Source organism: Cavia porcellus, unplaced genomic scaffold (genome assembly GCF_034190915.1).
Source record: "Cavia porcellus strain 051 isolate PalLab524CR breed Dunkin Hartley unplaced genomic scaffold, mCavPor4.1 scaffold_12, whole genome shotgun sequence".
Lineage (NCBI taxonomy): Eukaryota > Metazoa > Chordata > Mammalia > Rodentia > Caviidae > Cavia > Cavia porcellus.
Window position 1 is genome coordinate 34,923,715 of NW_026947495.1, and position 27,015 is coordinate 34,950,729.

Here is a 27,015-nt window from a genome sequence, read left to right on the forward strand (position 1 = left end):
TGTGTGTGTGTGTGAGAGAGAGAGTGTTGCCATTTTTCTCCCTGTAAAGAATCTGCTAGATAGATACATTGCTTACATATAGGGAGTAACTTTATTTTTAAAAAGTCAAGATAGGGTATTCAGGTTGAATTTTTGTCACCTAAAATTCACTTAGTTATTTTCAACTAAGAAAATTCTTAGAAAAATGTAATAATTAAAAGCATATTTAAATTTTTCATGAGATAAATATAAAATTTACTTTTGAAAATTCTTTGAATGAGAAATATATACATATTCTGGAATTCTTACTGGTTTCCTACGTAACAAAAAATGCTGCTGAAGGATTAAAAATGGAAAAAGGCATGTCATTCTCAGTTTTGAATGACATGCATTCAAGATGTTTGTGATGTTGCACTTGAAATATTACACAAATTTAAATATTACTTTCTAGTGTTGAATATCCACATAGTCTATACTTCTTTTGTTTATAAGTTATATCATGGTATTTATATACTTTTTAACATGTTTAGATATAGTTATAATATATAAATAAATAAATTATCAAGTATATTGTGGCAAGATGCTCTATTGAAAAAATATAGGGGAAGTTTCCTTTTTCAAAGAATATAGGGTACATGAGTGGGGGATCATTGTAAAATTTACTAATGTATACAGGTACTCAACTTTTGTCTGCTATGACATAATCATACTAACTGAATGAACTGAGTGACTCAATGAACAAATCAATAAGTAAGTATAAGACAACAATAGTGTCTCAACTGTCTTCATCTCAATTTCCATTCTCTGAATATGTTGCAGTTCATTGGCATTTCTGTAAAACTAATATTATGTAATCTGCATGATAATGTCTAACCAAACTGGAGGAAGAAAACATAAATATTTTGGACATAATTTTCTTACTTTTTTTGGGGGGGTAGTCATGTTCTTACCTCACAAGAAAATTGTAATTAATTAAAGCAATGCAATACACTTTTTCTTTCCTTAGTTTCCTGGTCTCCCTTGCATAATTGTATAGCTGTTGTGTAGTTTAGGGATATAAATATTAAAGTTTTCACTCATTCATTTTATAGTAGGCTTTGTGATACTTGACATAATTATTACAAGTGATTGAGACTTTTACCTTCCCATTTGCTCAATTCGGTCATTAAATGAATTAAATATCTCTCATGTTCGGTTCAGTCTACATAAACATCTGTTTATGCTTGGGGATACAGTGATGAACAAGAAAAAAGAGTATGATAGCAATTTTATTGTAGTTTACGGCTGTGGAACAATCATGGAGGGCAAGAAGGTAATATCTGTAATTATACTACACAATAGGAACTCTTGCAGGAGGATATTCTACTATGCTTACATGTACTAGCAGAGTGGATCTGGCTCTAAGAAAGAATGATTAAGTTGAGAGCTGAAAGATAATTTCATTACAGAAAAGATGAAGGAAGAAGTTTCTACACAGACATGATGGAGTGGTGAGAGCTCTGTGGCAGAAAGCCGCACAACGCATTTACAGATCTGAAAGAAGATCAAAGTGCTTACAGCTGAAGGTATACCCAGAAATGAGATGAAGTGGGGGCACAGGTGAGTAGGGCCATGAAGGCTGGGTAAATTAGTTTACTTTCTTTGAGTCTCTTAGCTCTGTGGCATTTAGAGGTCCTCAGAGGCAAAAAAACTTTTTGTTCACTATGTCCAAGGCTTGTACTAATGTGGTATGGGTTGTGTTTTAGCTGGCTTATAGAGCTCAGACATTCCATGGAAGATTTATTTCAGTTAAGATGCAATCACGATCTTCAAGTATAGGGACCCTGGGGAACAAGAAGATGGAGGTTGGGGAAAATCTGGTAATAAACAGCTATTCTTTATCGCCTCTGAGGATAGCACAGCGGGGAGTAGTTTTAAAATGCAGCAGAAAGTTGAATGGAGCCTGGAAGCAGCACATGCTTCCTTGGTTTGTTGGCTCATATTTATAGGGTCAGGGAGAAGAGATGTTAGAAATCTTCCACTTAAAATCGGAGGTTTTTATCAGATGAATCTTTCCAAATACAAAGCTTAAACATCCTTTATTTAAGATTTCTCAACCTGAGCACAAAGAATAAATGTAAAGATTGTCAAACAAATACTAATTAGATATTGACTTAACTCAGCCTGATTGTATTTTTTTCAGTATTCCAGAGTTCAAGTCTGGTAATAATTTCCTTATTTTACTGCATCATTCCAGTCCCACATATGCTTATTAGTAGGATGTCTACTGTAAGGAGAGATCTCTTCTTACCTCCTAAACTGTTCAAGAACTCCAGAGACTTGGGTAGTATAAATGTGGTATAGTTTAGGTAACCTGCTTCCTCAAGTTTGTTGTGGAAAAAAATTGCAAGGTCTAAATCTTCTTCAGGCCACGTGATGAGACTATGTTTGTTCAAGACCCAGCGCAGTTCACAGTGGAGTTGCATGCTGGAGTTCAGAGTTGTTATTGTCATACTTCAAATATATACACTCAGCCATGTTTTCCCAAGGTAAAACTCCATATTATAAAGGCTTAAATGTGAATAGCTTTTGGTTTTCTTTACTCACTTCCTCAGAATCAGTGCTTTCAATCTTCCTGGAAGGCCTCTGACAAGGGTTCTAATCAACTAAAACTGACTGAAACTTCTGCTTTGCTCGTAGTGAGTGCTACTGTCCTCCTAGTGACTGCTGTGATTTTCTGTCTATATGCTTTTGTTCCTGGCTACCTTGTTCACCCTGCTGAGTCTGGGATTTTAGTAACTGAGGTCAGGGTATTCCAGTCAGGAGATCTTTGAGCTTCTTTTGGCTATCCACTGTACTCATATGCCAGAAATCGTCTATCTTTATGGCATTGTCCCAAATTGAAGCATTTCTTACACTATTTTCACATATTTTATGAATGCAGCCTTTCAGACAACCTTTAGAAATTTAGAATCTCTTTAATGATGAAATGTCAACAACTGACCTAGTAAATGGAAATGGAGATTCAGATTTGACTTGCATGTTTTTTGAGCTCACAGGAAACAATGACCAGTCAGACACAGGCATGAAGGAGGAGTTTTGTATGTTTGGCATACTGCTGTGTATGTGCTCTGAACCAGCAAGGGGGCTTGATACACCATGGATGTGCATTTACTTGTTGAAATCAATAACTAAGTAGTGATTTTAGTGATTACTTCAGGTCCAAAAGACTACTTTATGGAGGAACTGTAAGCATAAAATGCTTTTTCAAGAAAAGTATGGGTGTGACTGGCACAAGATTAAAAGGCAAAGCTACTTAATATAGATTTGGAATAAGAAATAAATAGAGAAAATATGGTGATAAATTAGGGAGCAAAAAATCAAACTTTTAGAAGCAGATTACAATAACATGTTGCTTTCATAAATATTTAATTCTGTACATTGTCATATAAATGAGGAAAGTTCTCATGTTAATATGAAGCAGATAATTTTTCTTAATTTTCACATTCATATAAACATTCTCAGTACAGACACATACATACACATCACGTATATTACGTTTTCCTTTTGACGTACTTTTAAAGTACATTAGACTAAAATTAAGGATTAAAAAGCAAAATTTGATAAATATAACTGCCCTAGTGTCATGTTATTGTTCTTTAAAGATGAAGCAATGGAATGTTTAAGACAATCATTTATGTGCTGCATATATTTCACATCTGTGATTTTGTATACACAGAGTATATAACTTAATTAGGTAATCTGTGCTCTAACTTCCAAAGAAGACACTCCAGTAACATGTTCTAGGCCCTTTGTTTCTGCTAGTTGAAAGTCAAATGTACTTAAGGAATAAAGGAGAAGATATAAACATGTAAATTCACTTATGTCTATCACATAAATTTAAATTTTACGATGCAATTAGTGTTGGTAAAGATTGAATAAAAGGATGCTATTTTTAAAAATTAAATATACAAATGCCATTTATTTATCTCAGATTACTCAGTCATCATTTTACTTCTAAAATAATATTTAATATCTATATTAACTTTGAATTTCTTGTTGCGTTCTCCTAGAAGTTTGTTCTTCACATAAATTAATTTGTATTAAACAATATAAAGTGTCTTTGTACAGAAAGCATTTAAAAAATTCTGGTTAAAATATCTGGTTTCTCCTTTTTCAAACACCAAATTTAGCTTCACTTTTGCACAATTTTTTTTAGGGATTTTCTTCTTATCTAAACAATGTCTGAGTGTAAAATGTGATATTTCTTAGTAGAATAAGAAATACAGTTATGATGCTTTTCTTATGTCTATGTGGGAGCACAAGAACTTACTACTAATTTACAAGTTAAGGATACCACAAAATGAAATTCTCAAAATGTAATGGTCATTTACCCAGAATAACAGAGAAAATTTAAAAATTATATTAGGCTGTATATGGTATTTACTTGTGGAAATTGGGAAAACAGTCAAGTCATACACTTGTGAAGTCTACCAAAAAATAGAACTTTTTTCTTTTTTTTTTTTAATACCAAGAATCAAACTCATGACCTGGTATATGTCAGGCAGGCATTTGTGCTGCTGAGCTAATGCTCAGCCCCTATACTTATTTTTTTAAAATAGACAGAAAAAATGTTCTTTAGAAATATTATTAAGGATATCTATCTTGATTGCAAATTCATGGTTCACCAATATAACTAACGTGTTTGGCTTATTCAATATTTCTTATTACAGTGGTATGACTGTGTGTATCTCTTCTCTAAAGAACACCAGAGCCACTGTGACTATATGACAATTCTGATTTAGCTGGAATTTGAGGTCTTGAGTACATTTACACCTCAAATGACTTTCTCATTTTTATCATGGAGCAGAAATTAGAAACTCACATTCCAATAATTTTCTGAAAGTTACCTTTTAAAAAGTATTTGCTTAACCTGTTGAGATAAATTGTGACCATTTCAGTAGCAGGGTCTATTATACTCTTTTGGGTCTCTTAATAGCAGTAAATACTTTTGTTAAGAATATCTACATTAAGTAGATGAAAATATACTTAACTTGTGACTCTGTCTTTAATTAGTTTTGAGGCTACAGACAAATTCTTCAACTTCTCTAATCTTTCAGCCTATAAAATAGGAATACTGGAACTGGGCTTCCATGGGGGTGAGTTCCTGCTCACCATCCCAAGTACTGGGAGAGTTTAAGATCATTGCCAAGATCATTGTCAAAGATGTGTCCAGCTTCCAGCCACATTAGACTGGGCACTGCAGGTTTCAGGCCTGTCTGGGCTATGCCCAGTGACCTTCTTTCAATCCAGGAACTGTGCTGCCAGAGGAGGAAACTGGGCTGCTGGTGGGGGTGAGTTCTGGTCACCACCCCAAGCCCTGGGAGAGTTTAAGATCATCTCTCTCAGTGGTCAAGGACCCGCCCAGCTTCAAGCCATACCAATCTAGGCTTCGGAGGTTTTGTGGCCAGACTAGATTACACCCAGCGGCCTTCCTCAATTAGGAGTTGAGAGCACGTCAAGTGAGTTCCAGCACTTTGGTCCTTGCCTGGGGAGAGCTTTGGACCATCATCCACAGTGGTTAGGTGCCTCCCTGCTTCCTGGAACATTGGAGGTGACATGGGTGTTCCTGTGGGCCTGACTGGACCACACTCAGCAACCTCCATTCAGCCCCAGGAGCCAAGGGCAAAGGAGATAATTTCCAACATGCCCAGAGGAAGCCTTGAAACAACAATTGAAACATGGAAATATAGGAAAATGACAAAACAAAAGACCAAAATGCAATCTCAAAACTCCAGCCCATCCCAAGAAAACCTAGGAGCCATGTACATAGAAGAAAATATATGCCATACACCCGAAATACCTGAAATAATAGCAAGTGAAATGCAGAAGCAATGCCAGAAAGCTTTAAAGGAAATCAAACTAGAAACAATCTCCCAGGTAAAAGAAGAAATGATAAAAGTAATGAAAGAGATCCTGAACACATCTAAATAAGACACAGTTAAAAAATTTGAGGAACAAAACAAAAAGATAGAATCCCAGGATAAACAATATAAGAAACAAACAGAATATATGAAGCAGATTCATAGAGATACACAGGAAATCAAAAATTCCATTGAAAGTTTTCAGAACTACCTCAATGAAAGTGAAGATAGAATTTCAGACCTCAAAAACAAGATTGCAGCTAGTGAACAGGAAAGAAAAGATCTTTTAAAAATAACAAGGAATCAGGAAATAACAATTCAACAGCTGCAAGATCATGCAAAGAAAAACAACATAAACTGATAGGGATAAATGAAAAAGAAGGGGATAACAAAAAAGATATCAAGAGGATATATACAGAAGTAATAGCTGAAAAGTATCCAAACATGAGAATGCAAACCAACACATGGATTAGTGATGCATATGGAACCCCAAAAAGCCATAATCAAAATAAAACTACACCTAGACATATAATAATTACCATCCCAGAAATACAACATAAGAACAGAATATTAAAAGCTGTTAGAGAGAAAAGACTTATGCAGAGAAAACACTTATACAGGCAAACCTATCAGAATCATATCAGACTTCTCAACACAAAAAAATGAAGTCAAGAAGAGAATGGAGTGAAGAATGTCAGATACTAAGGAAGATGATTTCCAACCTAGACTGATGTACGCTGCAAAACTGTCCTTCAAATTCGATGGTGAAATAAGATACTTCCATGACAAAGAACAGCTGAAGAACTTCATGATCACCAAGCCAACCCTGCAAAGAATACTGAAAGACAGATAACACACACATAGGAAAAAAAAAAATAAGCAAGACAGACAATTAAACAGAATGGAAAGATAAAGATGCAACAGCAGAAAGATAACATATCAACAATAAACCAATATGTAACAGTTATAACCATTAATGTAAATGGTCTCAATGCACCAATTAAAAGAAACAGACTGGTAGGATGGATCAAGAAACAACATTCAACCATATGCTGTCTGCAAGAAATCCATGTAACCCAAAAGGAAATTCACAGACTGAAAGTCAAAGGACAGAAAACTATACTTCATGCAAAAGTAAACACACACAAAAAAGCGGGGTAGCTATTCTGTTTGCAGACAATGTGAACTTCAAACCATGAATGATCCTAAGGCATAAAGAAGGTCACTACATACTGGTTAGGGGAAAACTGCAAGAGGAAGAGATAACAATCTTAAATATATTTACACCAAATTCCAGAACACCTAGTTATACAAAGCAAGTATTAATAGAAATGAAAATCAAATAAGCAATAACACAATTATGATAGGAGACCTTAACACACCATTGACACCAAGAGACAGAACAACCAGATAGAAAATCAACAAAGAAATAACAGAATTGAATCACATCTGTGAACAAATGGATTTGATAGACATATACAGAGTGTTCCATCCAACAACATCAGAATACACATTCTTCTCAGCAGTACATGGGACATTCTCTAAAATAGACCATTATACTAGCCCACAAAACATATTTAAATAAATGCATAAGAACTGAAATTATCCCATGCATGTTATCAGATCAAAGCACTATGAAACTAGAAATTAATGATAAAAGAACCTGAAAAACCTCACAAACACATGGAAATTGAATAATACACTTGAGCAATCAGTGAGTCACAGGGAAAATTAAAGAAGAAATTAAACAATACCTACAAGCAAATGGAAATACAAATACAACTTACTGGAATTGGTGGATGCAATGAAAGCCGTTCTCCGAGGAAAATTTATTGCACTGAGTTCTCACATCAGGAAAACAAAACAAATAAAAATAAAAAAAAACCTGATGCTACACCTCAAATACCTAGAAAAAGAAGAGCAAGTCAAGCCCAAAGCAAAAGGAAGGGAGGAAATTATAAAAATTGGAGCAGAAATTAATGCAGTAAAGACTAAGAAAACAATTCAAGAAATCAATGAATCAAAGAGTTGGTTCTTTGAAAGAATAAATAAAATTGATAAGCCTCTAGCCAACCTTATTTAGAAAAGGGAAGAAAAGCTCAAATTCAAATAAGGAATGAAAAAGGCAAAATCACTACAGATTCTGTGGAAATACAGATCATCAGCACCTATTTCAAAAACCTCCACTCTCATAGGTTTGATAACACAGGAGAAATGGGCAGATTCCTAGAAACATATGAAGTACCAAAGCTGGGTTAAGAAGATGTAAAACTGCTGAATAACCCAATTTCTATTAAAAATTGAAAATGTAATTAAGTCCTTACCTGCAAAGAAGAGCCCAGGTCTAGATGGATTCACTGCAGAAATACAAAGAAGACTTAATGCTGACACTCCTCAAACTCTTCAATGAAATTGAATGAAGCAGTTCTTAAATCATTCCTGGAAGCAAGTATTACTCTATTACCAAAACTTGAGAGAGACCCAACTAAAAAAGAGAACTACAGGCCAATCTCCCTAATGAACACAGATGCAAATAACCTCAATAAAATATTGGCAAATAAGATGCATCAACTCCTCAAGAAGATTATACACCACAGCCAAGTGGGATTCATCCCAGACATGCATGGATGATTCAACATGCATAAATGAATAAGTGTAATCCACCATATCAATAAAGCCAAAAATAAGAATCATATGATCATCTCTATAGATGCAGAAAAAGATTTTGATAAGCTCCAACATTCATTCATGATAAGAAACCTACAGAAAATTCGAATAGATGGTCTTTACCTCAATATGATGAGGCCATCTATGACAAACCAACAGCCAGCATCATATTAAATGGCCCCAAACTGAAGGCCTTTAACCTAAAATGAGGCACAAGACAAGGATGTCCCTTATCACCACTCCTATTCAACATAGTACTGGAGATACTAGCCAGAGCAATTAGACAGGAGAGAGAAATAAAAAGGTTAAAGACAGGAAAAAGAACTTAAATTATCATTATTTGCAGATGACATGATACTCTACATAGAAGACCCTCACAACTCCATTGAAAGACTGCTAGATGTGATAAATAAATTCAGCAACGTAGCTGGATACAAAATCAATACTCAAAAATCAATGGCATTTCTATATACTAACAACAAAATCACTGAGAGAAATAAGAGAAGTCACACTCTTCACACTAGCATCCCCAAAAAATGAAATACTTCAGAATTAATCTCATGAAGGAAATAAAAGATCTATATAGGGAAAATTATAATACTCTGAAAAAAGAAGTTGAAGAGGATCTCAGAAAATAGAAAGACATCCCTTGTTCATGGATAGGAAGAATAAATGTTATGAAAATGGCCATTCTCCCAAAACAATTATACAGATTCAATGCAATCCCAATGAAAATACCATCAACATACCTCATAGATCTAGAGAAATAACTCCTAAAATTCATCTGGAACCAAAAGAGACCTAGACTAGCAAATGCAGTTGTAAGCAGCAAAGACAAGGCAGGAGGCATCACAATCCCTGACTTGAAGTTATACTACAAAGCTATTGTAACAAAATCAACATGGTACTGGGATAGAAACAGATCTGAAGATCAATGGCGTAGATTAGAAGATACAACCACAACTACCAACACACTCAACCACCTTATCTTAGATAAAGGGGCCAAACATGTTCACTGGAAGAACGAGTCTCTTTAATGAATGGTGCTGGGAAAACTGGCTCTCCATATGCCAAAAACTAAAACTAGACCCATGCCCATCACCATGTACTAAACTAAAATCTAAATGGATCAAAGATCTGAATATTAAAACAGAAACATTAAATCTGTTGGAAGACAAATTAGGTAAAAATCATGAAGACATAGGGGTAGGTAGAGACTTCATGAACAGGAATCAAACCCCACAGGAAATGCTTCCCAGAAAGAATAACTGGGATCATGTCTTATTAAAAAGTTTCTGCACATCAAAAGAAATCTCCAGCATAGTGAAAAGAAAACCCACAAACTGGGAAAAATACTTTGTGACCTGTCCCTCAGACAAAGGACTTTTGTCTAAAATATATAAAGAATTAAAAAAAATCAGAAGCCCCAAATTCAAAGACCCAATCCAAAAATGGGCATCTGAGATGAATACACAGTTCCCAGATCAAGAAATACAAATGGCAAATAAATACATGAAAAAATATTCATCATCACTAATCATTAGAGAAATGCAAATTAAAACAACACCGAGATTTCATCTCACTCCAGAAAGAATGGCCAGGATCAAGAAAACTACCAACAACAAATGCTGGAGAGGCTGTGGAGAAAAAGGAACTCTCCTGCACTGTTGGTGGGAGTGTTGACTGGTGCAACCACTGTGGAGATCAGTGTGTGGATTCCTCAAAAAGCTGGGATTGGAAGTCCCATTCGACCCAGTTATTCCACCTCTAGGCATATTCCCAGAAGAACTGAAAACATCATACCATAGTGATTTATGTGCACCCATGTTTATAGCAGCACAGTTTGTAATAACCAGATTTTGGAAACAACCTAAGTGTCCATCAATTGAAGAATGATTAAAAAGTTTTGGTATTTTTATACAAGGAGTACTACTCAGCTATAAAGAATGATCACATTGAGCTATTTATAAATAAATGGACGCAACTTGAGACCGTACTGTTAAGCAAAATAAATCAAACTCGTATGTGTAAGTACTGAATAGTTTCCCTAGTGTAAGAAATGGTAAGAGTACATAAGAGTTTATGGTAATCATGATTCCCCATTACATTGCTTTGAAGTCTTATAATGTTTGAATTCATTAGTTGGAATGATTTTGTCTTAGTTACTTTTTATTCATCGCTGAGACAAAATACCTGATGACCAATGTTGGGAAAGCAAAGGTTTATTTCTTACACTTTTTGGAAGTTTTAGTCCATACTCAGTTGGCTCCAAGGCAGGGCCGCAGTTCATGATGGCTGCAAACAGCAAGGTGGAAACTGGCAGGAGAGGGAGACAAACCTTCTTTCTGCAATTACTTTACATCCTGGCTACACCCCTAGGCCAGTGTAGCACTCACATCCCCAATCCAAGCCCTAGACATTGAACCAATCACAAATGCACAATGCAAATGCCTGAGGTTTGGGGGCCACCAACATTAACCATGACTTTCCACCCGTGGCCTCCAGGATTCATGTACATCCTTTATACAAAAGACATTTAGTCCATCTCCAAGAGTTGCCAAAGTCCTAATAGTTTCAGCATTGCTGAACAGTCCAAGTCCCAAGTCTCCTTCAAGATCTATGAGCCAACTCTTACTTGAAATCTCCTGTACAAATGAAACAAGGCTAAATATTTCTGAAATGCAAAGGAACAAGATAAACATTACCATTCCAAAAGTTACAAACAGGGGAACATACAGTATTGGAAACAAAGAAAGTTCAACATCCAGCGCGGTGAACATTAAGTCCTAGAGTTACATGCTCAGCATTTGGAGCAATCTGTTTGCAAGCTCCAAATGGTTTGGGTGATTCCACCCCCACAGCAGGTTCAGGGATTTCAGATCCCACAGCTTCTCTCTTTAATCATCTCTGCTTGCTTTTCACAGCTTTACTTGGATGATCCACATTCTTGGCTTTTCCAAACTTCTGGGGTCTCCATTGCACCTTTGGCTTCATCCTTAAATCTTTACAAATCGCCCTCTCAGGGCACACTGTTTGGCCTCCCAGGCCTTTTGCAATCGAAGTGGAATATGTCTTACCTTCAGAATTTGTGCATTTTCCTTGTACCTAAAATCAGCACCATGTGTATGCCACCCAAGTTTGCTGCCAGCTGGAGCAGCAGCCAGGTTTTTCTCATGGCTCAAGGGGATGATTGCCTGGTTCATTGGGCTTTGTGAACCTGACTGTGAAGAAAAGTTTCTCTATGTTGGCACCATTCTGGAACCTCATGTGGCCTCTGTTGCCATTCTAGAGCATGGTGCTCCGCAGCTTTCTCCTCTGAGCAAATTCTTTCACTTTTGCAGTTCTGAGGCTGCAAAGGGTGGAGACCCACTGCTTCCTGGGATGCTCCGGGGTCATCTTTTTTATCTCTGTTTCTCCTCAGCAATCGAAGTCTAAATTCCCTCTTTACAATCCACACCTTTCCTGGAATTTTCCTTCTGGCCTAACTCACAGTAATGTAAGTTATCCTGCTGGACTTTTTGCTCTTGATTTGCAACATAAAGCTGGCTAAAAGCCCCCAACAATAGCCATGCCACAGCCTCAATATTCGACTGTCTTGAAATTTCCTTTTCCAGATTAATCAGTCCATTGCCCTTAGTCTCAGGCAAAGTCTCTGGACATGAGCAAAATGCAGACAAACTTTCTGCTAAGCCATAACACATATCATGGAGAGTCCAACAACCAATGCAGAAACCTCCCAAGCCTGTTTGCTTTTTATATCAGGGTTTTTAGCAGCCTTCTGGTCTCCTGAGCTCTGACCAGAATCTCCTCTACAGAACAGCCTAAGCTGCTTCAGCTCTATGCATCCAGGTGACGTGTCCAAATATTTCCAAACTCTGCCCACAAGTCATTTTCAAAGTGTCTCAAAAAACATGGTCAGGTGTAGGGACAGCAACAACTCCACTCATTGTACCAAATTCTGTCTTAGTTACTTTTTATTCATCGTTGAGACAAAATACCTGATGACTAATGTTGGGAAAGGATAGGTTTATTTCTTACAGTTTTTGGAGCTTTTAGTTCATACTCAGTTGGCTCCAAGGCAGGGTGGCATGGCAAGGCTGCAGTTCATGGTGGCTGCAAACAGCAAGGTGGAAACTGATAAGAGGGGAGACACACCTTCTTCATCCCATTACATTACATCCTGGCTCCACCCCTAGGCCTGTACTCACACTCCCCAATCCAAGCCCTAGACAATGAACCAATCACAAATGCACACTGCAAATTCATGAGGCCTGGAGGCCACCAACATAAACCATGACAGATTTTGTCTTGGTTGGTTTGATTTTATTATCTGTGATAGTATGAACAGCTATTTTGAAGAAAACAAGACATTATAATACCAGTGCTGATTTAATATCATCTTACTCTTAAGTCCTACCATGTTTTTGTTCTTGTGTTTCCATTGGTTCTATCATATTGTATCTTATTGGATTTTATTATGTGTGATAGTATAAACAAATTTTCTATGAAAAATGAGATAGTATAATAGCCATTGTTCATTCTCTGTTATTTGATTCTGGATGCCCTATACTACTTTCATTCTCTTTTATACTATTTTGTTATGCTTGATACTACTATTTATGAAGTTATGCTCAACTATTTCAAAGAAAGGGTATTATGATAGTTACTGTTAATTACAGATTGTCTTGTGAAATACTATATTGCTTACATAGTTCTGTTCTGATCTGCTTTGTTATGTCCTCTTTTGTCTTAGTCTCTTTAAAATAAAAAAACTTAAAAAGTAATAAAATAAAATAGGAATACTACCAGTATTAAGTTTTAGATAGGATTAAATGATACAATAACTTATGACAATGCCTGGCACATCACAAGCAACATGTTATTGCTAAAAAGTAAATATCATTGCTATTATTTTTTTTGCCACATGATAAATTCCTTTTTTTGTTATTTCTTCAAAAAGTATTTGGATGATTGACATACCACCCTGATTTATATGTATATATGTTTATATCAGCACATTTGTAACAGCTAAATCTTAGAAACAACCCAAATGCCCATCAAATGAGGAATAGATAAAGAAAGATGTGATTTTTTAAAAATATAATGAATATTACTGAGGTATAAATAAGGATAAGCCTGAGGCTTTTATAGGTAAATGAATGCAACTTGAGACAATACTCATAAGTGAAATAAATGAGACTCCATGTGTAAAGATTATATGGTCTCCCTAGTACAAGAAACTAAAAGATTAGATAAGATCTAAATGTACAATAAATATTGTGAAATGGGAAATAATTGGTCAAAAGGAAAGAACAACTGGAATGAGGGGAAGAAGAAAAGGAGAAGGGGAAAAGAAAAAATATATATCCCCAAGATAGCTGAAATAATTACACCACTAATTTTTATTAGTTTATTGCAAAGAACAGTGTGTATTTACATTTGATCAAATTTTCATGTTTATATCTTGTAATCTGAGCAACTGCTTTGAAGATAACAATATGCAATATATTAACTGTTGTTTACTTAATTTTATCTTGTTTTGAAGCTTTTATAATTTTTTCATTATTTTTTCTCTTTAATGTAAAAACAACAAATATTTGGATGATTGGACATGTTGCTTATTTGGAAAATTACAATATATGGAGCATAAAAGGAGAAGTGAACCATTATCATCATTATATAAATTACATCTTTATACTATAGAAATGCAGGATTTTCACAGACTGTCTTATAAATATCTTCTGCATAAAGCTAAATTGTTCAGTTCCTGTCCTGTGCTCCGCTTGGAGGAAGCTTAAGTTTATCGCCACTTTCCTCAACCTCCAAACCAATTTTAATTCTACAGTGCTTTCAGATGCAATATGAAATTTCACTGACTATTTCATAAGGAGGTTAAGAAGATTAATTATATTTGGCAACACCAGGCAACATGTGGGAAAATTCCCATCTGACACTTTTGTTCTTCCCGTAAAGAGCATCTTTAAAAAGATGCTCTTTTTCTCCTGTCAATATTGAACCATTTCTCCGATGTACTCTTATCATAAGAAACTCAGTTTTTCCTTCAAATTCGTGGGATCCCTTTGCTCTCAGAGTCTGCCTCTGTCCCTGGAGGAACCTGTTTCTAGATTGTCTTTTTTCTGAGATATGCTCACTTGTGGGTTCAACACTTCTCTTATGGATGCCTCATCCCAATCAACACTGTAAAGTGTCCTTTCTACAAAGACCATATTCTTAGGAGAAGATTTTGGTGCTAAGCAAACTGAAATTTCTTCCATGTCACTGATTATATAGAACATTAGGCCTAAAAACATTTAATTTGTTTTAATTTAGGTAATGTTTACTGAACATTATTGAAAAGCACTAGATAGGCGAAATGAGAGAACAAGAGGACTGACAGTGTCTGTGTACTGTCATGTGAAGAAAGGGAGATGTAGCTAAGTATCACTGACAAAGGGACAGATTTCATTAAGCAGACTAACAGGGTTATTCTGGGATTCACACACAAAAGAAGAAGAGATTCATTTGAACTGGGTGATTTCAAGGAGCATAAATTTTGATTGGGTGAAATTTTATCTCTATTATATAGGGTAAACTGAATTTTTATTTATAAATATTAGGGGGGAAATGTATTAAATGAGTTACTGAATATAGAGCTATAGAAAAAAGAAAAGTCAGGAAAGACAGTTCAGATAAACCCTAGAGCTTGAGTGTTGAGATAGAGACATAAGAGAAGGTCTAACAGAGCACATATCTAGAAAAGCCTTGCAATGATATTACAGAAACTTAAGGAATCTGAGTCATAATCAAAAGTCATGAATTATTTTTTTAATTAAAAGATGCTTTATAGCAAGTGAGTTATGAAGAATGTAAGGTGGACAATTCAGGTTGATAATGTGATGTAATGGCATTTTTGGCTGAGTTAGTATCTCCTTGAGCTATCTACAATTTTATTTAATCTTCACATCTATACTGTAAATTCCATTTTTCTGAGCAGAAAACTGAGGCTTAAAATGATGAAGAAATTTTCTCAAGTGTACACAGTAAATTCTGGAGCTCATTGGTTTATGAATTAGTCTTTCTGACTTTCAACTTTGTGGTTTTTAATTTGTTGTTTATTGCAAGAAAATTGCAATTAAATAGGCAGAATGATGTGGTTCTTAATTTATAATATCAAAACCAGATAATGGGAACAAAGATTTTAAAAATAATGTAAAAGATTCTGAGTGTTCAAAATTGGATGAAAAGGTTAAGGGGACAAGAGTTCTGTGAACAAAAGAGAAAAAGCCCCAAATCAGAGGTATCTTGGTTTAAAACCTAAATTCCCAAGGAATTCATCCTTGGGAAGAGAAGATGAAAATAGTTATAGTGGTAAATGTCATCGGAAGAGGAGATGACATGCACAGGAAATATTGACAAACAGAAGTAGACAGCATCTCTTAGGAGGAGGAGGGACAGTTGACACCTGGGGATAGTTAGATCCCCATCTGAGTAAAGAAAGTTAGATTTGAGTAAAGGAGGATGGACCATTAACAAAAATAGAAAATACTGCGCTGCTAGGTGCCCAAGTGCATACCAGATGAGCAAGCTGAGGAAATCAGTTAATTTCATAAAGCTGCAATTTCTTCAGTTTGTTGTTTTGAAAATGGAAAGATTGGCTGCAAGTATGCCCAGCCTACTCCATCCAGCCAGGGAGGCTCAATGCACCACTAGGAATCTGATAAAACATGTCTAACAACTCCCAGTCTGCTGGGGAGACTCCCTCCAGTATAGACACCCATCACAAACTCAAAAGCAACTAAGACTTTGCATTTGGTTGCCTCAGGGGAAACACAGGAAAATGAGAAAAAAAAAAATCGAAATGAAATCTCAAAACTCCAGCCCATCTTAAACAAATCTAGCAGACATGGACAGAGAAGAAAGTACAAGTCACAAACCTGAAATTTCTGAGATTATAGCAACTGAAGTCAAGAAACAACTCCATGAAGATGTAAAAGAAATTAGATCAGAAATAACTTCTGAGGTAAAACAAGAAATAATACACATAATGAAAGAAATGCTGAATACATCTTATGAAGATTGGAAAATGATGGAAACTTTGAACAATATAAGAAGTAGTTAGAATGTATGAAACAGATTCAAAGAGATATCTAGGAAATAAAAAATTCCATCAAATGCTGCAAAACAGTTGAATAAAGGTTTGAAGTCTGAAGACAGACTTTCAGGCCTTAAGATTGCAGCTAGTGAACAGGAAAGGAAAAATCTCTTAAAAACAAGGAAGCCAGGGGTTTATTTCAGTGGCACAAGTGCCTGATTGGCAAACATAAAGTCTCAAGTTTGATTCCTGGTACAAAAACAAACAAAACAAAAACAAAAGAACCAGGGAACCAGGATATAACAATTCAACATTTGCAAGATGATACAAAGAAAAACAATATAAATTTATAGGTGTAAATGAAAAAGTTGACAATGCAAATGATATAAAAAGACTATTACAGAAGTAATAATTGAAAATTTTCCAAGCATGGGAAAGGAAACTGATATACAGATAAGTAAAGCATATAGAACTCCAATTAACCATAAACAAAATAAATCTACACCCAGACATACAATAATCAATGTCCTGAAAATTCAAAATAGGAACAGAATATCTCTGAGGCAGATCAACTATAAAGGAAAACCCATCAGAATCTCAGCAGAAGTTTCAACACAAACAATGAAGTCAAGAAGAGCACAGAGTGAAGTATTTCAAATACTAAAGGGAAATGACTTCCAACCCAGATCGATGTACCCTGCAAAACTGTCCTTCAAATTGATGGAGAAATAAGGTACTTCCATGACAAAGAACAGCTGAGAAACTTCTTTACCACTAAATCAACCCTACAAAGAGTACTGAAAGATATTCTCAATAGACATATAAAAAAAAACTATGATTTCAAGAACAACAAAAGTAAAAAACCATGAAACAGGAAAACAATTAAACAGAGGGAAAAGGTAAAAGACCAACAGCAGAAAGACAGCATAACAAAAATAAGGTAATATATATCAGTTATAATCATTAATGTAAACGGCCTCAATTTACCAATTAAAAGAAACTGGCAGAATGAATCAAGAAACAAAATCCAATCATATTCTATATACAAGAAAGCTATTTAATTCAAAGGAATTTGTAGCCTGAAAGTCAAAGGAAGGAAAACAATACTTCATGTGACTAGAACCCACAAAATGTAGGGGTAGCTACTGTATTTGCAGACAATGTGAACTTCAAACCAAGAATGATAAAATGAGATAAAGAAGATACTCCACACTGGTTAAAGGAAAACTTCAAGAGGAAGAGATAACAATCTTAGATATATATGCACTAAATGTGGGAGAACTCATCTATATAAGACAACATTAATAGACATGAAAAATCAAGTAAGCAATAATACAATTATAATGGAACACCTTAACACCCCATTGACACAAAGAGACAGATTAACTAGACAAAAAATCATGAAAGAAACAACAGAACTGAATCAAACTTGTGTGAACAAATGCTTTTAGTGTACATATACAGAGTATTCCAGCCAAAATAATCAGAATACACATTCTTCTCAGCTGCACATGGGGCAGTCTCTAAAATAGACAAAGGCCCATAAAACATCCTTAAGTAAAAATGCAAAAGGATTGAAATTATTCCATGCATATTATATGATCATAGTGCCATGAAACTGGAAATTAAGGACAAAATTCCATAAATACATGGAAATTAAATAATCTTGCCCTGAATAATCAATGAGTCACAGAAGAAATTAAAGAAGACATTAAATAATATCTACAAGAAATGAAAATGTAATCAGTCCTCAGAGGGAAATTTATTGTGGTGAATAACATCAGGAAAACAGAATGAACACAAATAAACAACCTGATGCTGCATCTCAAACATCTAGAAAAAGAAGAGCAAATCAAGCCCAAAGCCCCAAAAAGAGAAGAAAATGAAGATCAGAGCAGAAATTAACAGAATTGGGGCTAAAAAAATAATACAAAGAATTAACAAATCAAAGAGTTGGCTCCTTGAAAGAATAAGTAAAGTTAATAAGCCCTTAACTAACTTAAAAAAAAAAAAAAAACCTCAAATTCATGCAACAAATAATGAAAAGGAGAAATCACTACAGATCCTGTGGAAATACAAATCATCAATACCTACTTTGAAAACCTTATCTCTCATAGGTTTGATAACACAGAAGAAATAAACAGATTCCTGGATACATATGAATTATCAAAGCTGGATCAAGAATATATAAAACTGCTGAATAACCCAATTTCATTTAATGAAAATTCAATTAGAACCTTACCAACAAAGGAAAATCCCAGGTCCTGATGGATTCATAGCTGAATTCTATATAAGAAAACTGATGTTAACACTCCACAAACTCTCCAATGAAACTGAATGGGAATCAATTCTCACATCATTTCTGGAAGCAAGTTTGCCCTCATATCAAAATCAGAGAAAGACACACCTAAAGAAGAGAGCTACAGACCAATCTCCCTAATGAACATAGACGCAAAACTTCTCCATTAAAATACTGGCAAACAAAATGCAGCAAATCATCAAGATTACATACCACGATGAAGTGGGATTCATCCCAGAAATTCAGGAATGGTTTGACATATGCAAATCAAAAACAAAATACACCCTCATCAATAAAGCCAAAGATAAGAACCACATAATCATCTCAATAGATGCAGAAAAAGCTTTTGATAATGTCCAACATTCATTCATGATAAAAACCCCATGGAAAGTCATAATATATTGTCCTTACCTCAATCTAATAAGAGCCATATATGATAAACCAACTGCCAACATCTTGCTAAATGGAAAAAAAAACCTGAAATCTTTTATTCTAAATCAAGAATAAGACAAAGGTGTTCATTATCACCACTCCTATATAATATAGATTTGGAAACATTAGCCAGGGCAATTAGACAAGAAAGAGAAATGAGAGAAATAAGGACAGAAATAGAGGAAGTTGAAGTATCATTATTTGCGGATGACATGGTACTCTACATAGAAGATCCCCAAAAACCCATAAAAAGACTTCTAGATCCAAAAAGCAAATTTAATAATGTAGGTGGATACAAAGTCAACACTCAAAAATCAATAGCATTCCTGTACACAAGCAAAAAACTCACTGAGAGAAATAAGGGAAACAATGCCTTCACAATGGCATACCCAAAATTGAAATATTTAGGAATCAATCTAACAAAGAAAGTAAAAAAAAAAAAAAATTATCACTGAAAATTATAGTACTCTGACAAAAGTAATCGAAGAGGATTTCAGAATATGGAGAGACATTCTTTGCTCATAGGAAAAACAAATATCATGAAAATGGTCAGTCTAGCAAAATTGTTATGCAGATTTAATGCAATTTCAATCAAAATACCATTTGCATACTTCACCAATCTAGAGAAATCATTCCTAAAATTCATCTGGAACCAGAAAAGACCTAGAATAGCAAAGGTAATTCTGGGTAGCAAAGTAAAGGCAGCAGCCATCACAATCCCTGATGTGAAATTATACTACAGTGCTACAATGATAAAGTCAGAAAGGTACCGGAATAAAAACAGACATGAAGATCAGTGGAATAGATTAGAAGATAAGACCGCAACTACAAACACACTCCGCCATCTTGTCTTTGACAAAGGTGCCTAAAGTGTTCACTGGAAGAAAGACAGCCTCTTTAATGAGTGGTGCTGGAAAACCTGGCTCTCCATGCACCAAAGACTAAAACTAGAATAATGTCTATCACCATGTTCGAAACTGAAGTCAAAATAGATCAAAGATCTTAATGTTAAAACAGAAATATTAAATCTATTGAAAGCCAAAGTAGGTGGAAATCTTGAAGACACAAGGGTAGGCAGAGAGTTCAGGAACAAAAATCAAACTACATGGGAAATATTTCACAGAATCAAAAACTTGTTTTATTAAAAGTTTTTGCAGGTCAAAAGAATACTCCAGTAGAGTGAAAAGAAAACTCACAAATTGGGAAAAATTCCAGACAAAGGACTTCTACCTATATCATATAAAGAATTTAAAAAATCAGACCCCCAAAATTCAAATATCCAATCCAAAAATGAGAATCTGAGATGAATACACACTTTTCAGATGAAGAAATACAAATGCAAGTAAATATATGAAAAAAATTCAGCATCATTGATCACTAGAGAAACACAAATTAAAACAACATTGAGATTCCATCTCACTCAAGAAATAATGGCCAAAATGAAGAAATCAACCAATGACAAATAAAAAAGAACTCTTCTCCACTGTTGGTTGCAGTTTAGACTGATGCAGCCACTGTGAAAATCAATGTAGAGATTCCTCTGAAAGCTGGGATTAGAGGTCCCATTTGACCTAGTTATTCCACTTCTCGGTATTTTTCCAGTAGAACTGAAAGCATCATACCATAGTGATATATGTGCACCCATGTTTATAGTAGTATAATTTGTAATAGCCAAATATTGGAAATAACCCAAATACCCTTCAAATGAAGAATGGATAAAAACGATTTTTTTTTTTTTTTTTTTTTTTTTTTTTTTTTTTTTTTTTTACTATGCAGTACTACTCAGCTATAAAGAAAGATTGCACCAAGGCTTTTATAGGCAGATGTTTGGGAGCTGAGACCATACTCATAAGTGAAACAAATCAGACTCACATGAGTAAATACCATTTCGTCTTCCTAGCATAAGCAAATGAAAGAGTAAAAAGAATCTAAAGTATAAAATATATATTTTGATATATATATAAATATAAAATAAATATTTTGAAAGGGTGAGAAATTGCTCAGATTAGAAAATAACTGGGATAGGGAAAAGGAGAAAAGAAAGAAGGGAAAAGAAAAAAGATATAAATTTGGATATATATATATATATATATTTATAATAACTAAGATGACTATAGTACTAATTGTATCAGTTCTTAGAAAAGAATAATTAATATTCATAGTATAGATCAAATTTGCAGGTCTATGTCTGGTAATCTAAGAAACTCTTTTGAAGGTAACAGTATGCAACATATCAATCATTGTTAAATTCCCATCATTTTGTTTTGTTACAGGGCATCAAACTCATGACCTTGAGCTTACCAGGAAAGTGCTTGAATTGCTCAGCTAAATCCCCAACCCCATCATCTTGTTTTGAAAACTGTATTATTTAGTTGTGAGATTTTGTTGTTGTTGTTTGTCTCTTTTGCTTTTTGATTTTCTTGTCTGCGCTTTTCCTTTCTCATTAAAATAAAAAAAATGGAAAGATTGTTGTGTAGACAAATATACTAACACATAAAGTGCTTAACATATAGCTCAACTTCAGTTTAGTCAGCTGATAATATAGTGTTATTATCATTGTGACCATTGACAAGAGTTAAAAGAGTACTTGGATTTGATAAAGCATGGGTTTTTGTCTCGTGTAAGGGAAATGGTCCTTTTAAAGCAAGAACATATAAAAAGAGAGTGTGAGGAGTTCAAAAGTAGAGAAAGAAACCCTGAACTATTTTTCAAAAAATGTGTCAGTAAATATAGAGGCCAGTAACTCAATGTAGATTAGTCTAGATTGGTTTTTGTCTTCTCCTTTTTTTCTTCTTTCCTTCCTTCCTTCCTTCCTTCCTTCCTTCCTTCCTTCCTTCCTTCTTTCTTTCTTTCTTTCTTTCTTTCTTTCTTTCTTTCTTTCTTTCTTTCTTTCTTTCTTTCCTTTTTTCTTTCTTCTTTCTTTCTTAGACTGAAGATAGTTGAAAAGAATGGAGGAAGCAAAAAGAGAAGGGAGGAATAACTAGCAGGAAATATGCTTTCAAATGAATATGCAGGAAGTGATTCTTTGATGAGATGTCAATTTTTAGCAATATCCCTGGGAAATTACTTGAGAAAATGTTTTTCATATACAGGCAGGAAAATATAACAAGGAATACGTTGGACTGTAGTCTCATTCAGTGGTTGATTTATACAACTCAATTCCCATTACGAAAATTATCTGGGAGTAAGTTCTACAACTAAAGGTATGACTACAGGTGTTTTTCATTCTATATATATTAGTTACACCAAGAATGATCTCAAGGAATGTAATTTAGACTCCCTATGGATACTGCAGGGAGAGAGAAAGAGAGAATAAAAGAGAGAGACAGAGAGAGAGAGAGAGAGAGAGAGAGAGAGAGAGAGAGAGAGAGAGAGAGAGAGAGGAGGGAGGGAGGGAGGGAGGGAGGGAGAGAGAGAGAGAGAGAGAGAGAGAGAGAGAGAAAAAGAATGATCGCATTTTTTCCCCTTGTGCCAAAGGATATGAAAGTGAGTAAATCTTCAGAGACTATGAGATTGCAAAACAGACGTGTGAAATTTAGATGGAAATGAGGTATGTTCCCAGGGCTCCTGGAAAATTTCCAGCATAGTGCTCAAGACAGTGCCATTATAGACTATGTATATATTTTTATTTCTTTGTAAGTCCAGTCTATAGAGTGTTCTGTTTATGATTGTTCCCAAGGATATTCTTTCTCCAAGCATTTCTGTAAGCATACACTAACTCAAAGCCAGTTTTTAAACCATATCAAATATAATCAGCATTTTCTGTGAAATTCTGTTTCATAGATATTACTGTTTTGTTTCTTACAATTTCTATTTATAATAATCTTAGCAAAGTCTTTTCAAAGATGAATAGGTATTTGTGTGTGACAGCCAACCCTAAACTTAGGGAAATAGGTGTTATTATTATTTTTTTCCTGTGCCTTAAACTCACCTTAACACTTTTTATTAGGCAATATGTTTGCAACACATCGTGATTACATTCATCTTGGGGACTGACATGTACACATATCGCACCTCATCCGTTGTTCCTTCTCACCACACCCTTCCTTCTCTACTTCCTCAGATCCCCTTTCCATCTCTAGAATCCCCATTCCTCTCTCTTACACACCTCTTTTACTTTACTCTTTAAATGACTTATATTTTGGGTCTCTCATATTAGAGAAATGACATGATGTTGAACTTTCAGTGATGAACTTATTTCACTTAGTTTAAACACATTCTGAATATACTCTTGAAACATTTGTTTTTCATTACAAGTAGAGGATTAATTGTTGAATAGATCAATGTTATTATTTTTGAAATGCTTAATCATATTAATCTATTTTTCATATGCTTTTATTATATTCATTTTAAAAAGCAAATGTTAAGATAAAGACTATTAAACCATTCTGCATTAAAGAAGTTTGTCCTGCAAGACTCTCTCCTTGAGTCAGCACTATTCATGGACTGCGGAAGGAGAGAACCCAGCCCCACAGGGAGGAGATCCCTGCCTGGAAAACATATCATTTTCATTGTTTTCTTGGGTTGAGTTTTTATTTTCTTTTGTTTTGTTTATGCTAACTCTGATGGCATGAGCAGCTATTTAAAATGCAGCAAGGCATGTTATGGAAGCCATTATGTGTTTACTTGTTTTGGTGTCTTTTCTTGCATTCATTGTTTTGTTTTTATTGCTTCAATTCTATTGTTTGATTTGATGTTTAATAAGTCCAAAGGTGGTCTCTACAGCTGTTTCGAAGACAACAAAGACATTGTGGTAACTATTGTAGATTTCATAAGGTTTGGAAGTCCTGTATCACTTATTCTGGTTTATTTTGATTGATTTTATTGTTTTATTTCCCTTGGTTTCATCCTCTTTAAAATTAAAAAAAAAAAGAAGTTTGTCCTGAGTTATGATTTCCTTAAGAGACACAAAAATGCTTAAGTCAGTGACTTACGGGCTTTTTTTGTGGTTTTCTATCTTTACACAATTCTGACTTTCTTTAAAGTAATGCAGTTTTGAATACAAAGATTTATTAACCAGAAAAGAAATAAGTCATTTGGAAACTCCACAGTTACTAAATGGGAGTATATCTAAAATGGACATATTTAAACTCGTATGACATTACTAAATAAATGATGTGAAATATAAGACCCATTTAATCTAATTTTTCTTCTTGGTATCTTGATGGCACTACTTTGAATTAAATCACTGGATATGATAGTTATTTATTAATTCCTATTTTATATTTGTTTTCTTAATATTACATCTTATTAATATTATAGTACTTCTTCATACAATAAAATGTATATGTCTAAATAGGTTATTTTCTGTTTTATGGGATTGTAACAAATTTTTTGATAATAAAAGTGTCATTTGGAGATTTATGGAAAGATTTTTTTTTTTTTATACAGAAGATCAGCACTGGAGTGAACATGAGATCACTGAACCTTCTCTGCATGGCTGGGAACCCATCTTGTGATGTGAAGAGGAGTCTCATTAGCAGCATCTGTCAGTATTGTCTGCAGAAGTCAGTAACACTGGATGAATGTATCCTGAGAAATATTTGGTACTATTTTTTAAATACTCCAATAGCTACTAATTTAATTTGTCCAAAATAAAGATTAAGTATGTATTTCATACTTATCCTAGGTTCTGAAATATTAGAGCCACTTTGTCCCTCAATATTTTGGTTTGAGTTTTATAAAGGTTCAAACTATAATAAACTGGTATATATTTCTTGTATTGATTTATGCTCTTAAGCAATTGCTTACCCATTACATGTAGTTTCAGGAGAGGGAGTTTATAAACTTCAGCAATATATTTTTAAAAATGGCTACGTTAGTACTTGCTGAAAGTTCCATTGTAGTTCAGGGAAGTCCAATTACATTGAGATAATTTGTGATGGTAATTTTACATCATAAAGCAGTTTGAAAGGTAGATTTGGAACTTGACTTGGCTTTTACTAAATTAAAATTGAGAGAAAAAAACTAAAGCTAAAATTGAGAAGGAAAGGAGTTATTCAAAGTAAATTAAGATATCAACAAAAACTTTTGATTGTCTTATTTGCTTTTATTTCTATATGTTTACAGCATTATATTCACCATAGGAAATTGGTAATGTACATAACATATTGCAGTTCTGGATTTTCTCCCCTTTTGGTACTTGTCCCTCTCCCTTGAAATAGACATCCTTTTTCAGATCTCATGTTTCCTTCCATGAGAATTTAAGTCAAAAATCATTCTCCATGAGGACAGGTTTCTTTTTCTATGTTTCTTGCTTTTCATTTTCTACTTATAGTAGTGTTAGATAAGAGTATGGCAGTTTAAATCATCAATTACAAGCGCTTCAAGTTTGTTTAGGGCCTTCTGTTCTATTTTTTTCCTTTTTATGCTCCTAGATACAACTACTTTGTACCTTATTATCTGTGGTTCTGAATAGCATTCATAGACATACTTTTCAGATTTTAAGCTCTAGTTACAAGTTTCTTAGTGCCTCTAAAAGTGGTATATACTTTTCTTTCTTTTCTGCTCTACCTCTCTTTTTTCACTTGATTCTTTCTCCCTATTCCTCAAATCATACAATATTTTGAATCAAATCAAAAGAATCAATTTTCTTTATGTTTTGATTCTGCATCTTTGGATTCAACCTACTAAAGATTAAAAATATTCACAATATAAGTTATAAATTGAATTTATACAGATTTTTGTCACTATTCAGTAAACAATAATTATAAAATTATTCAGATTTTTAGTATTATAAGCAACTAATTAGTTTTAAAATCTATTAGAGAGTTTCCATAAAATATCACATCATTTAATCTATGCAACTTGAGTATACATAGATTTGTGTGTGAGTGGCTGTACGATTGTGTGTGTGTGTTTGCGAGCGTATGTGTGTGCATATATACTGAGGGAAGGATCATAAGATGATTGTACCACAGATACAGAAGGAAGACTGTACATAGTGTTTATACTTTCATATAACTATTTAAATGCTATCCACATCTATGTCTCATATATATATATATATCAGATTCCATTATGGAGATTCCTAAAAAAAATCCAGGTCCTTTGCCTCTCCAGTGAACAGATGGTCACTGAGGAGCTTCCTGTCGCTGATCCTGTAGGCTTATAATTTAAATTTCCCAGTATAATATATGTATTACATATTATATATGCAGTATATATTATGCATGTAGTGTATATTATATATTATATAGATTTTTTTACTTCTAGAGAATTCTGACCAATAGATCATATACATTTTCTATTTTTATGTGTGGCAATTTTTCCTTTCTTGAGTAAATTTACGCTTTCCTCTTTTTCTTCTTAGTGTTCCACTATTAAGTACTTAGATGATTATCATTATTTTATTCCAAACTCATCCCTCCTTTGATTAAGTCATCTCCCATTGATTAAATTTCTTTCTAGGGTGTTGAAATTATCAGGTGGATTAAGGAGGGCATATCTCTCTCTCAGACGTCTTCCATCTTATTTCAGTCGCCCTCTGCTTTGTTCAGGGGTTTACCTTTTACTGACAACATTGGGTTGATCTTCTGTTTTCAGTTCCTATGCTTTCTATGTCACTTCATTTTCACATTCTGTTGGAACACTGCCACTGAGAGTTTTTTGAGAAAAAAGCACACGAGACAATGTCTCATATA

General features: G+C 34.3%; 1 long non-coding RNA gene across 1 annotated transcript in view; it reads left to right on the forward strand.

Moving 5' to 3' along the window:
- Window positions 1-1,433: 1,433 nt before the first annotated feature.
- LOC106025424 (uncharacterized) overlaps window positions 1,434-27,015 on the forward strand; it is an 81,248-nt gene continuing 55,666 nt past the window's right edge. The window contains exons 1-2 of the long non-coding RNA XR_001198997.3: window positions 1,434-1,578; window positions 24,764-24,918. This is a non-coding gene — a long non-coding RNA (uncharacterized LOC106025424). The remainder of the gene's footprint in view (window positions 1,579-24,763; window positions 24,919-27,015) is intronic.